Below are 14,799 nucleotides of genomic sequence, written 5' to 3'. Positions count from 1 at the left end.
AAAAATATACGATGTAAATGAAAAATTAAAAGTTCCAAATAAATTCGACGAAATATTATATCATATACTTTCCGAGCTGCTTATACAATTATAATAATTTATTTTTTTATAAGTAAGTAATCATAATAATTGCCATTTTTTTTTATATTAATTTCATTTTATTATTATAATAACAGACGTCCCTCCTAGGTGATAAATGTTTGTTTAAAATTACAACAAATTGTAAATACAGTCCCTTTGTTGGCAGATTTGAATGAAGTCCCACAGGAGCGAGAAACATATCAAACGAGAGAGTCTTAAATATAATTTAGTGCATCATATACTTTTATTTTAATAAACTATTATTAAATTTGAGTGTCTTGAATTGTTTGCTAAAAATTGTGTGCGTAACGCTGATTGCAATATTATTATTATTAATATTATAAACAAAGTTTTATTTGGAAAAATAAAACTCATAGTTTTTTTTTATACTGTTTAACTACTAAGAACAACAACTTATAATACTCGTATTTCCATCGTGTTGATAAACATACGGTTAACAAGTTTTAAAGTATTCATAAACCATTTGTTTATTATTAATTATTAGTTATTAAAAAAATATTTTTGATTTTGAAAAATAAAATATTAGGTTGATTATCAACGTACTATGTATGATAGGATAATAGCAAAATCATTTCATAAATATCACGTATATTGTATCATTATAGGTATAGAAAGAATAATATCGTAACACAATAATTTTCTAAAGTATAAATATTTTTTTTCTTTTAATTTAAATAATGTTAGGTATTCTATTCTCTACAAATCACAATATTATCCACGCTGTTAATATTATACTTACTTAAATAAATTAAAAATAATGTGAAATTTCAATTCCGTAAAAAAATATAATATCCAATTCAGGGCCATCTATAATAATATTGTTTTATTTTTATACATGTCGCATCCATTTAGCGTTCTGGCCCGTTTCGTGAAATGGATATAGAAATTTCATCCATTTCGCGAAACGGAACTTCTTTTTTTACACATCGTGTAATTACACAAAGTGGATAATTTTTCACGAAACGGACACGGATTTTCAGGGCCGAGCAGCTTTGAAGCGCGGTGAAAACACGGAAAACGTGAGTTTTCACCGCGCTTCAAAAACGTTACTTGAAAACGCACTGCGTAGTATAGAGCGCGCCAAACTAGTGTAACGAAAACGCGCGTTACCGCGTGCAAAAACGCAAATCAGCGGTCGCACGCGGTAACGCGCGTTATTGTCTCACTATAGTTTGATGCGCTCTCTATTGTATGCAGTGCAGTTTTTGAAAACCGCTGTATAGTGTGGCTCGGCCCTAAAAATCCACGTCCGTTTCGTGAAAAGTCATCCACATGGTGTAATAATTACGCGATGTGTAGAAAAAAAAAGTTCCGTTTCGCGAACCGGATGAGATTTTTATCCGTTTAACGAAATGGATAAGAACGCAAAACGGATGCGATATACATATATATAATATAATATATATTATACACGAAATGTTACCGATGACTGCACAGCTGATGGTCAATATGATCAACACTATACGTCGACAACAGTAATTATGTCGTCGATGACAACCGCAGACGTATTGTTATGTTGTTTAATGTTTTATGTGTTTGTGATGCGCAGCGCAGACCTGGAGAGATAAGTCATCGATAAGATAGTATAATACCGTTGAGCAGATCGCTACTCAACAATATTGTTTAGAAACGTATAAAAAATAATCCACATTTCAATTCTTACGAAAAACGCTTTGAGTAAATTCAAAACTTCATAATAATATCGACCTCAAAAAGCTTGAAGTAAATGGTTGTTAATATTAAACTATTCAATTCATATTGAATTGATCATTAAAATATAATATACTTTTCTTTTTTTCTTTTTAAATTACCTAACTAATGGAACCTCGATAAGTAAAAATTCAAGGAAAAGCAATTTTTTCGAGTTATCAAGGTTTTAAGAAAGAATTTTAACTTAAAAAGGTTTTAAAATGTATGTAACTACGTATTATAGATTTTAATTAGTATATAGTATATAATATCATTAATATTTCAAAATTATGATAAAAATTTGATTAAAGAATTAATAATTTTTACATTAACTATCACTGTACATGTGTAACAGACAATAAACCGAATGAAAAATATGATAATAAAAAACAATAAATGTGATTAAGTTTAATTATCGGACCTAACGCACAAGCAAATAAAACAAATGTCTATAAAAATTATCAGTCATTATTCATCTGTATTGTGAACACAGAATTTTGGATTTATCTATATAGTTTTTCTTTCAAACAATCGAAAGTTTTGCAAGGAAATTATATTTATTTCGACTTATCATGGTTTTTGACTTACCAAGGTACCATTGTATATCATATTTAAATAGTCAGTTTAAAGTGTATTAAGCATACTTTAGATAGTATCTCAATTTCCCACACACACAAAGGGTCTATCGCCTCAAAATAGTTAATAAAATTATTAATACAAATTTATATTATATTATATACATTATAAATATTAATCGTACTATATTTTTAATATACGTACTTAATTACAAGATAATGCTTAGCTAATCTCGTGATCTAAAAATCTCTACCGTTAAGATAAAAAATTTTATTTTTGAAACCAGTCAAAAACTTATTATTATTATTATTATTATTATTATTTTGTAATGAAAATTTTTAATCAGCGACTAGCTATATTTGATACAAATTTAAATTTTAAAACTAGTTATAAAATAATATCTGTATATGTATAAAATATCAAATTCTCCACCAAGACAAAGATAATATTCTCTCCTATAAATTAAATAATAATATGCAAATTTACAGTAATGTTTACTATAACAAAACTATACGAGTATATATTTAATATGCGTCTGCTGTACGTTACCCACCGTGTAAGAAAAGAAGACAAATGCTAATACTGCGGAGTCTCTTTAATGTATGTCTCTATATATAGTATTAACTATTAAGTTTTTTTTTCTAGATTGTTTTATTCGTTTCAGTTACTATTCTTTTGGATTTCGTGTATATATTTAATAATCAAAATGTTTTAAAATGATTATTAATTTAATCATTAATCGTCATCACAAAAAAAAATTGTAGTTAGTTTATTAATATACGACTAATGTATCCTTATAAACGTTAAATATTTTCATATTTTAAACTAGTCCCTAAAAAGCTTAACTTAAGATAATAAAATAAACATACAAACTATTATAGTTATCGGGACATTTGCAGGTGAATAAATCACTATATTAATATAATTTATGTGCCACAGAAAATGGCATTTTACAGAAAATAATGTTATTCACCTGTTATTAACGTTACTTACATTGTCAAACAATTATAGAAACAAGGGAATAAGTCGTTGTTTTCTAGTGAATAACGTCAATAACCAAATACACAGATAACTGTTGTTAGATCAGATAATATTCACGTGAGCCTCAAATAATATTAATTGAAAAATGGTGTCTGTATTTTTAAAAAGATTAACAATGTGTTACTATTATTTATTTATTTTTACAAGTTGTTGTTGTTTTCGTCGAATTTACTTTTACACAACTTTTCGACCTCGCACAACGTTTATGTTGCAACCGGTCTCGCAATATCAGCGCTGATACTGTTGAACAGAACTATTGCCAGCTGTTAACTGTCAATGTTAACTGTCTATCATCGGCTAGTGTTATTATAATATAGTTCATTTCTAACAGATTTTCTTCACAAAAAGCTATTTCTTGGAGTGTATAGTTGTATTTAAGAAAACTATGTTTCGTACCTATAAAAAAAATAAATAATTTAAATGATATATTTTTTCACTAAAAGTTTAGTTTACAAAGTTTATAAGTCATATTCAATATGGATGATGACTACTAGAATATTTCGTGGAGAACTAAGAGCTCGTTGCTGGGGATGCCGGATCACAAACCCTCGTGAAAACTCACTCTTACATAGTGTAATAATCAAAAACCTACAAGTAATCTCACCCACCAACTCGACTTATTGGCCAACTATAAAAATGTATATAAATAGCTGACAAAGTGTCTTATTCACTGGAAGGCTTCTTAAATCTGTCCTTTCTTCAAGCCACTTTTTATTCACTTATCTATTTTACTTATTATTCAATTTTATTTAACAGATTGTAAATATAAAAAATTTTAAAAAAAAAGTTGACCAATGTTGAGCCAACTCTCTGTACATGAGGACCTTATTTGTGTTCGATAAAGTTTTATTAGTTTACTCAAAAATTGTACATTTTTGACAGTTAATTTAACGGTTTCCTCATAAATACTCGTTGAACATCTATTTTATAATAAATATTTTCTATTCCATATAACTATTTAAGTTAAAAACTGGCGAATAACATCATTTACTTCAACATATACATAATAATTATATTATTATACACGAGTATTGCGTATAATAAAATATACTCATCTATCAAACTTTACTAGAAAGATATCTAAATTATATTATTCTAAACGCTGCTACCATAAATAATTGTAAGTTATTGCAGTACTTTAACTTATTTGGAAAAGTTCAAATTAATTTATTTTTATTGCAGCCTGCCGGAACGCTCGTTGAAAATTTTTTTTCACATTAACAATTCCATCGAATCGTTTCATGTTTAGACAATACTTTATAACTATACTTTAGATACCGACAAAAATAATGCATATATAGGTACTATAATAATAAATTGATGTCTTGGAAAACAAAAGCCGAATGGGCATAATAATTTATCCGCGCGTGCACGATAAATTTCGTTGCTAAAACACATTATAATACACCGCCCGTTTTGTTTCAAAAACAGTCATATTTAACATAATATAATATTTACAATATATTATGTCTCCACCGAAAGGTTAGGTATACGCATTGTATATTTGTAGGTACCTATGTAGTATGTATGGTGTATTATACACATTACAACTTATATTGTTACATGTATTCCGTTAGCATAATACGTCAGGTCGACGAATTATATCTCAATCGCATTCGCTTTGTGGACATATCTTGATATTTCATTCTGAGCACCATGTTTTACCGCTATGTCTGTCGTGCTATAACGTCCATCCTATTCACAAATCGAATATTTGTCATTATAGTTAAGTGGTTTGAACTCATAATGACAAATACACATAAGTACGCGATATTTTAGTCGCAGAAAGGGTAAATGTTACGAGACAAATGAACGCGTCGCACAATGGGGTATTTTCATAAAGACCTGTACCACATTTTAACTTAAAAAATGAATTTAAAATTACATTTTAGTTGATATTACGAGTATATCTTAAGGACTAAGAAAAATTAAAAAATATATACACACAAATATAAACTTAAATTATTATGTTTAGTAAACTTTCAAGACAGCAATCCAAACTTTTATAATTTCTTTTAGTGTATGTTATGTTCTATCAAAATACTAACAAACATTTTACGTTAACTTGCGTCTGTTCGCTTTAAAATAATTTTGATTCATGTTATGTGTTTACACAAGAAAATATAAAAGTTGGATAGTATTTCGAATAATTAAATATTACATTGTGCTGTAATTGTTGTATACATATTCAGATAATTACATATTTTTTTTTTTTTTTTTTGTAATCTAAAACTATTGGATAAAAATATTAAAAAAACTAACAGGAATTTGTTAGTATTGTAATATTATCGGCACATCATTGTATAATATTACACTATTGTATGTTGATAAAAATAATAATCAAAAATATTATACAATAACGCAAAGTGGATAATATATCCACCTGGTAATAATGTTAGCCCAATGGCCATAGATACCGCAGATTCTGTTTTAGTAATAATAATAATATAAAATATTATTCACTGCTGTTTGACTATATAGCACGTCGTATTTAATGAATATTTATATCGATTTTCCTGAATACTTTTTACCTATAAAAATAAACTTATATCGTCAAAATATTAAAAACTAATAAAATCTTGTAAAATAAATTACAATTTTCATATTATTACATTATTTTTTACTAAATATTTGTTAATAATATATTGTATACTTATTTACTATGTTATTAAATTATTTCCCGTTATTTCAAACTGTTATAAAAAAATAACTTACTGTACAAACATTAATGTATATATTGTAATTAAGCTATAATATACAATTGTATTTTCAATAAAATAAAATATGTTAAACGCATAATATGTAATACTGTATGTCTGTATAACATTTAGTATACCGATTATTATTTTATCCAGTGAAATTGATAGCCGGTGAAATCTTTAACTATAGAGAAATCGATACGTAAAAATATTCATAAAACCATCAATATTAAAACGGGTGAATCGATATAAAACCATTCTTTATGTATACTTTTAACAAAGATATCATCTTAAATTCATTTTTCAAACGTTGATTTTGGCCAAGTTTTTATAAAGATATTTATAAATATCTGCACACTGTACCCGACTGATATTGCAATTCTACAGATTAGATATAATATACAATACAAATAACGTATCGTTCAAGCATAAATTTGGCCGATATTTTCTTAACAATAATTGCGAAGAGCATATAAATATATATATATATATATATATATAATACTATATACCGTGTAATCTGTGCCGTTAAAATTATGCTAAATTATTCATTGTCACGTCGGCCGCCGTGCGTTGCATTTCTTATCGGTTGCTGGTTTACCGTGAGTTTGCGGGGTAAACTGTTGTTAAATAGAATGAATACTTCGTGGATGTTGTCATTATTAATATGCGACGGACTATAATCAAGTAAGACGTTACAAAATATACAATATTATTATTAATTATCAAGTTGTAAACGTTTAAAAATAAAATAAAATCCTATTTGTTTTGTTGCAACAAGTATCAAATTCTGACCGTGAGAATCGCCGGACACAATTTTTATGACAACAGAAAGGGAAACCAAAGTGTAGAGTACTGGAAACTGTCTTGAAAACAGTCCCATCGTTACGATCGACACGAAATACAATATTCAAAAGTGAATAATGTTTGAAAAATTCAATTTCTTACATTGTGTCACTATCGACAAAAAAACTATATCGAACTGTTCGCAAAACTACCGTAGACATTTCAGAGGCAGGGAACTAAAAGTTTCTACGTCATATTACGCTCGAGTATATAAAAGGCCATAATAAAATTATTACAATAACACGAGCATTCCATAATAGTGAAAAACGACTGTTTTATTTCTTAGTACGCTTGCAATTAAAAAGTAAAAAACTGACAAACAATATAATATAACACGTCATAAGGATGACTAAACGCACATCACAGGACGTCGGACTAAATTTTGTTATTTTTAGTAAAATAAATGCTTGTTTATAAAAAAAAAAAAACCATTAAAAGGACGGAATTTTTGTATTCCGATTCGAAATACGGTTCTTTCGAGAGTCAAAAGGTCGAGGAGTTAACATCGATGGCCTATGGTGAGTTCTTAGAACCCTCTACAGAGAGAAAAATCAAAACCAGGTCACCAATTACGACAACCGGTATTATAGCTATCCGAAGTATAATATTACCGAAGACAGGATTATTAATAATATAAGCACAAACCACTGAAACGTCACGATCCGCAGTGATCTGTAAATATGATTTAATACGGTATTACTATTATTATATTGTGACTAAAGCTCGTTTTCATAGGTAAATTGGCCACGAGTAGAAAAAGTATATCATTATATTATGTATGTAACATAATATGCTTTTTATCCACCGTGTAGATACTTAGTGCATGACAATGGCAAGAGTGGTTGCATTAATCAAGAACATATCGTCCGTATAGGTTCACATCATAATACACCGATACGGAGGGAAGAAAAATATTCTATTTATGTTCAGTAATATTTTTTTTTATGTGCGCACACTCGACAATAGAACCTATAACGTCCTAGCTGTGTTATTCGAGCGCACTTATGCGCAAGTACTCCGCCGTTTTTCTTCTATTATAATCTGAACATATATTGTTTGTATAACAAATGCGTACATATATATAATATACATATATGTTTTTGATTTTAATTGGGTAGACGTGCGTTCTAATAATAGACCTTATCGAACTTTCGTAACGTTTCTGATGATACACGTTATATTTTATAATAATAAATCGATTTCATGTTGGATTTTGAATATCTCTAGTCGTCAGAAAATAATTCATAATCACTTGTTGTGACTTGCAAAAATAAAAACCCTAAACAATTCCGTTTAAAATTATTTTATTGTTTTCGAGTGCAAAGTAAAGGCCATATAAAAAATCACTGTTGTGACTGTTTAATAAACTAAATTAAACTTTTTAAAAATGTTCTATTTATTTTATTTCGTCAAAGTTGCAACAAGTTTAATTTATTTGTTGACGGTATAAACAAAAATGCACGTAATGAAATTTTAATGTGTAATACTATGTTAATGGAATATGGTTATAATTTTTTTTTTTTTTTTTGTCATTAATAAAATACATTCAAACACAAATTAAATCTATATTTACCATGGCACGTAATAAACGATTGACCCGATACAGAAAACGTGTACACAACTGCTTTTTATAATAATTATTAACTAAAAATACTCAATTTTAATGCTTCCAAAAACAAATAACATTTTGACATAAAATAAATACCCTTCTAAAAAAAGCATCCCTCACACTAGACCAACCGAAACATAAAAAGCGAAATTAATGTCCAACATTGGAATCTGTAAAGTGGGCCAAGTAATTGTAATTATATAGATACATGAGAGTTTCTCGTTCTCATAACTCATTTACCCAGTACAATTCACATAAACCACCGTAATTTTCTCTCTTTATATTACATTTCCGAGTTGAAGTATAAATACTTTAAATTTCCCAAAATCTACTTGGAAAAAAGTAAATAAATAAAAGTTTAAAGGTTTAAGCATTTCAACTCTATCTTTAGCTGTACACTCATTAATTTCATCATAACTTATTATACGATTGAATCTATCCTTGTACGTAGTAAATACGAAACTTATTATTTAAAAACCCTGCACTCGTGGTACAATATTTTCAACAAGTTATTAGTTATTTCATATTCTGTTGACTAAATAAACATAATATATTAAATTATTTTACTCGAAAATGCACGTGCTATATTTTACTCGTATTTATCTTGTACCATGAGGTAGTCATTTGCATTACAGCTGAATGTGCCTATCTAACTATTAATTTTCAAAGTTTTGATATTATATCCCTGATATTGTTCAATTTTTATTTTTATTTTTAAGGTAAATTTTTACTATCAGTTTTTTTAAAATATACAAAACTACTCATAATAGTTTTTGATGAATTTGAATAATTTTTTTTAATATTATAGATTTTTCTAAGGTCATTAAATCGTTATTTTTAGAACATTATTGTTATTTTTTTTAAGACATAAAGTCCGTGTTCTATAGTTATTGTAACTACGACGATAATTACTGCAATAATAGCACGCTCATGACACTTGAACATTTTTTTAAGTCATGTCCATAAATTCCACAATTTTGCGAGGTTATTTACACAGTTTATACCAGCCACCAAAAATGGTAGTGGTTTTTTATTGACAAAGCTGCGGATTCGTGAGCATAATGTCGCTCAGTATTATACAGGCGAATGAGTCGCAAATTATTTCCTCCGGTCAAGCAATTAGGTATCGTTTTTTTTTTCAGAGGAGGTGTTTTTAGGGGACAGTGCGTGGCATAACCGATTACAAACATATATATATCCCAAGGTATATAAAACGTATAGCGGTATATATATACTCGTATTATACATATTATGGGGAGAACGCCGCCGCCGTTGTAATTCGTTTTGCATTTTACTACGTGTGATGCGGAATAATGACTGCCCCGTCTTTTTCCCGTCTGGGATGATAACAATAAATTTAAATAATGGTTGTGGGTTTTATGATATTTTTTTTCTCTCGTTACCAGCTGCGTAGAAAATGATTTTTTTTTATACATATCATACATATATATACGCATGTGTATTTAACATTTGCATGAAATTACACGCTGCTCTCCTCACGCTTATATCATCTCCCGTGCGCCTATACTTGGCCCATATCGCATATAATGTACGGAAGGGCTGAATTGAAAATGAAAATTAACTATAAACCAATTAAATCATATAATATTTAAATACCAGACGATTATAAATCAATTAAAAGCATAACACTACAGAGTTAAAAGAATAATAAAATCATAATTTTACGCCACAGTTTTTCGGCATAAAACTTACTATAATTACTGTACCTGCTCCGGTTATTTATTCGTAGTTTACCGCCAAAATAAAACTAATTAGTAAGTCATTGAATCGATTATTAACGTTGGGTAAAAATCCTAACCGAGCAACAATTTTGCATACTCGACGCTCCTGTTTTTTCACGATGTATTGACAAGTGATAGACAGTTTCGATTTTTCTAAAGGTACCCCCATCAATGACAACAGCCATGGATAATAGGTATTATTACTCTTAATTTAATTTGGTTTGAATTTTATCAGAATTCACAATCCGGCCTACTGTTTTATGTTTGCTGATATTACTTTTATGTGAAATTTAATGTCGTTTAAAGTGAGATTTGATAAGTAAATAGCATCTTAGAAAGTTACTATATAATTTGCGCTTTACTATCAGCCCATTCGAATCCCACGAATTTATTCATGGTCCGGAATCCATACCAGTTGTACAATTGCGAGTTTGTACATCAGCAATTTAAGATACATTCAATTAAACCGTTTAATTACAAACCCCTTAATTATTGTTGTGATAGAGCGCATAATATTATTGTTTATTTATGATCATAACAATCATATGCATATATGAGCTGAAAGGTTCTTTGGAATTTGAAAGTACCTTTGCGTGGTTGTTGTTATATTTACGGTATTGCGGTAAACGCGGTTTATTCAATCTCGATTGAATTGTTTCGAAACCAATACTGTAGTGACTACAATATAGTATAGTTTATTACAGAGGCTTTTAAAACGCTTTTTCTTTATTCCGTTTGATATGTAAAGAATTCCAATTAAATTATGGATTTGTGGGTTACGTATCCTATATATACATTGTGGGTGACTGAACTTTTAGGCTCGTTTATTTTTGTTAGCCAAACTGACGTAAATGGTATTGAGTAAGCATAATATTAATATGTAATGTCAGTTGTAGATGTATAATTATTAGCAGTATAATTGACACGTGTATATGAATTATATAATTAACTATATAAATATGATTACCAACATAACGTTGGTAGAATATATTAAACGATTTTAAAAATATAACGGAATTTTTTTCCGTCCAAATAATTGCCTATAGTCGAAATAGGATGTTAAATATTTTTTTATCTATTTTTTTTCCATTCCATTCAGGTGATTGAGTATCGGACCATTACCTACTCGAGTGAAAGCTTTTGGGCTTAAATCATAATTTTAACTTGGAAATCGTTAGATTAACTCTTCGAGTTAAGAAGTAAAATTATAATATTATAACTAATATAACTAACTGAGGAGCATTATATGTTTTACAATTGAATACGTAACAATGTAATATCGTCTGCAAATATATCATCAAACTATACGATGATTATTATTTTAATCGTATAATCACTCTCGTATAACATAGTGCTTTCTAGAGATTTGTTGACAACTCGAAATCCAACGAATTTGTATTTAAATTGTACGATACACATAGGTACACAATATGTATGTATATTATTTATATATATATATATATCCGACATATATTGTAAAACGGATTTACTCACAAATTGACTGTAAATCCCAGAATAACAATGTTTGTTCTTCGTTTATACAGCGACGTATACGCATAAGTAAATATAATATACTGTACAAAAAAAAATATATATATATATTACTTTTGTGCGTTATTTTTCGAGAAAAAAAATTAAACACAAATCGTTGTTCGGTCCATTACACGTCATATCCGAAAAAGACCATCCCTCTGGCTGTTGACATTAAGCCTTGGCTAATCTATAAAATATTTATACCAAGGTTTATATAGTTTTTGACTTTATTTTTTTATACTTCAGTGATTTTATTGCTATTATTATTACATAGGTTATGTATGTATAATGTATATAGGTAGTAGGATTTCAAGAACCTCGAGTGCTTCGGAGCCTACTAGATTTTTTCCATCCCTATTCATATTATATTTTATATTAATTAATTAAACAATTTGTGAATGAAATTCAATGAAAATATCATATGTTAGAATCTCTTTTATTACTTTTTATAAAATCTTCAACTTACGTAATAGCCTTATAAATCGTATGTTAAAATCTTCTATTTTAGGCATGATGTGTTGTATTATCAATTATCATTTATATCGTACTATGTATAGTATGTATTCTAAAATTATATAGTTTAGTTAAACATGAATAGTTTAAAATTGTTAAGCTTTATGATTTTATCCAGTGGGAGTTAATAAATAATAATATAATTTAAAGTTAAATTGCGACTTTATTAATTAATACCAGTGCACTACTTCATGTTATTTTAATACGTTTAATGTTGATTTTCAATTTTAAACAGTACCTACACAACTCACATAACTATCTTTAAAGTTTAAAGTACCTTAAACATAATTTAAAATATTTTTACATCTTAGCTATGATACATTATAAAAATTTAATTTTATCATAATAATATCTCATATATATTATGTACATTTTGATAAACGTGCATTAGAAAATAATACATCGCATACATTGCGAGCACTCGCTAACGGATGTACCGTCCAAGTATACAATATATACGTAGCTAGTTTTATACGAAACGTCTAAATATCGTTATGTTACACGAGCAATAATAGTAATTTTAATATTACCAGAGAGCTTAGTGTTTAAACGATTGATTATCAAACGAAATTAATGTATTTAAAAACTATATACAATCGACTATACATTTATACATTTTATTTAGAACAATAGTTAGGTATAATTATAGCAAAACTGATTGAATTAATTTGTTACAAATTTAAAGGGTATTAATCATATTTCTTCGGTTTCATTATATTTATTTTAACTGATTCGATTGCAATTCTATGCGACGCTTATATTATGTAAGTCAGTACAATCGATGAGATGCTGTTTTCTTTTGTCCCGTATTTTTGCAAATAAATGGTTCTATAATATAAATAATAAAGTCCTAATTTTTCATTTAAAAAAATGTATGCATAGTATCAAATTTATACATATTTTAATTTATTTATATTTAAAAATCAACGCTTATATGGTTGTTGGTTGTATACTATTGTTTTATGTTTGGAAATGGCCAAATATAAACTATGTCTAACAATATTAGTTAATAAAAAATTAAATGACTAAAAAGGTCAATTGAAAATTCGATCTTTGCCATAATTTTCGTTAATAAAATTACGTAGGAATACGATATTATTATAGTAAACACAACCCGATTTAATCTGCAAAATTTGCTGAAAAACACGCTAAAAATACAAAAACAGTGAAATATAAATTAATAAATTCCCACGTAGAATAAACATTTCTTTAATATTTAAAAATAAATTATTTTATAATTACATAAGTATTATTTTTAAATAAATTAAACATATTTTACCTACCTACCTAACGAAGAATTTCCATAACAGCAAAATATTTTTGGAAGGTAAAACAAACGACCATTCTTCATCGTGTCCTATGGTTTATTTTAAATGGGTTACAAATAGGTACATATGTTATAAACAAAAATGTGTACCCAGTTTACTTGTACCTATATGGATCCTAATTTGGGCGGACACATAAATTTATCGTAACCTATAAACAAAATTATTTTTTATAGCAAACGACTATTTTTTATTCATTAGCACACACCATATTTATCTCAATATTATCGATACGTCGCACCATACGATAGGTTTGGTACCTATGCATTTGGTTTGAATCATAAACGACAATGTTATTATATAAAGACGTACTCGCACCACATCCATGTATTATATTATCTTCTATTATTTATTTAAATGCTTCTCTACAACACCGAGTGGTGGTTACTGGTTATAATCATAATATATAAACTAAAGCATTTGACGGAGTTTATAATACTTATTATATATATTAATATTATATAAATAGTTTATGTGCTTCTATGACATTATTACGTACACAGACGCACAGTTTAACTGAGTAAATCGCAATCCCAAATGTTTGACATCTCTGTTTGATACGTATTACTTAAAGTATATACAATTTTGGTGTACAATATACGTTTTTGTTTTATTTAATATAATATAAATATAATAATATTGACGCACGTGTGTTTGTTTGAATTCAGGACATAACATAAAATAAGCAAAAAGCATACCTAGAAGATTATTATTTGAATCAAAGTCTTCCATTTATTTACCGTCGAGAAGTCGTTTACGTTTTTTAATTTATTCATTGCAATTATAATGACGATGGTACACGATAAACTTATTTATACACACATAATGAGTATTTTTTTATTCGTACCCAACTGCGTTTTGGTTATTTCTAAAAATAAAAGTAAGTTATATTTGTTTACATTTATAAGCAGCAATACAAATTGATATATTATATTAATATAAACTCGTACAAAAGTATACTACCAAAGTGAACTATACTTTTAAGTTTTAAATTGTGTATCCCGAGAAGAGATAATTATATTATAAGCGTTTCAATATATTTCAGATATTAAATACTTACTGTGCCAATCAATGTTTATTATTTATGATGATTTAAAATTTAGATGTTATAAGGCCTTAGGTAC

The sequence above is a fragment of the Aphis gossypii genome, chromosome 1, assembly GCF_020184175.1.
Source record: "Aphis gossypii isolate Hap1 chromosome 1, ASM2018417v2, whole genome shotgun sequence".
Taxonomy (NCBI): domain Eukaryota; kingdom Metazoa; phylum Arthropoda; class Insecta; order Hemiptera; family Aphididae; genus Aphis; species Aphis gossypii.
Note: the sequence above shows the minus strand (reverse complement) of the source record.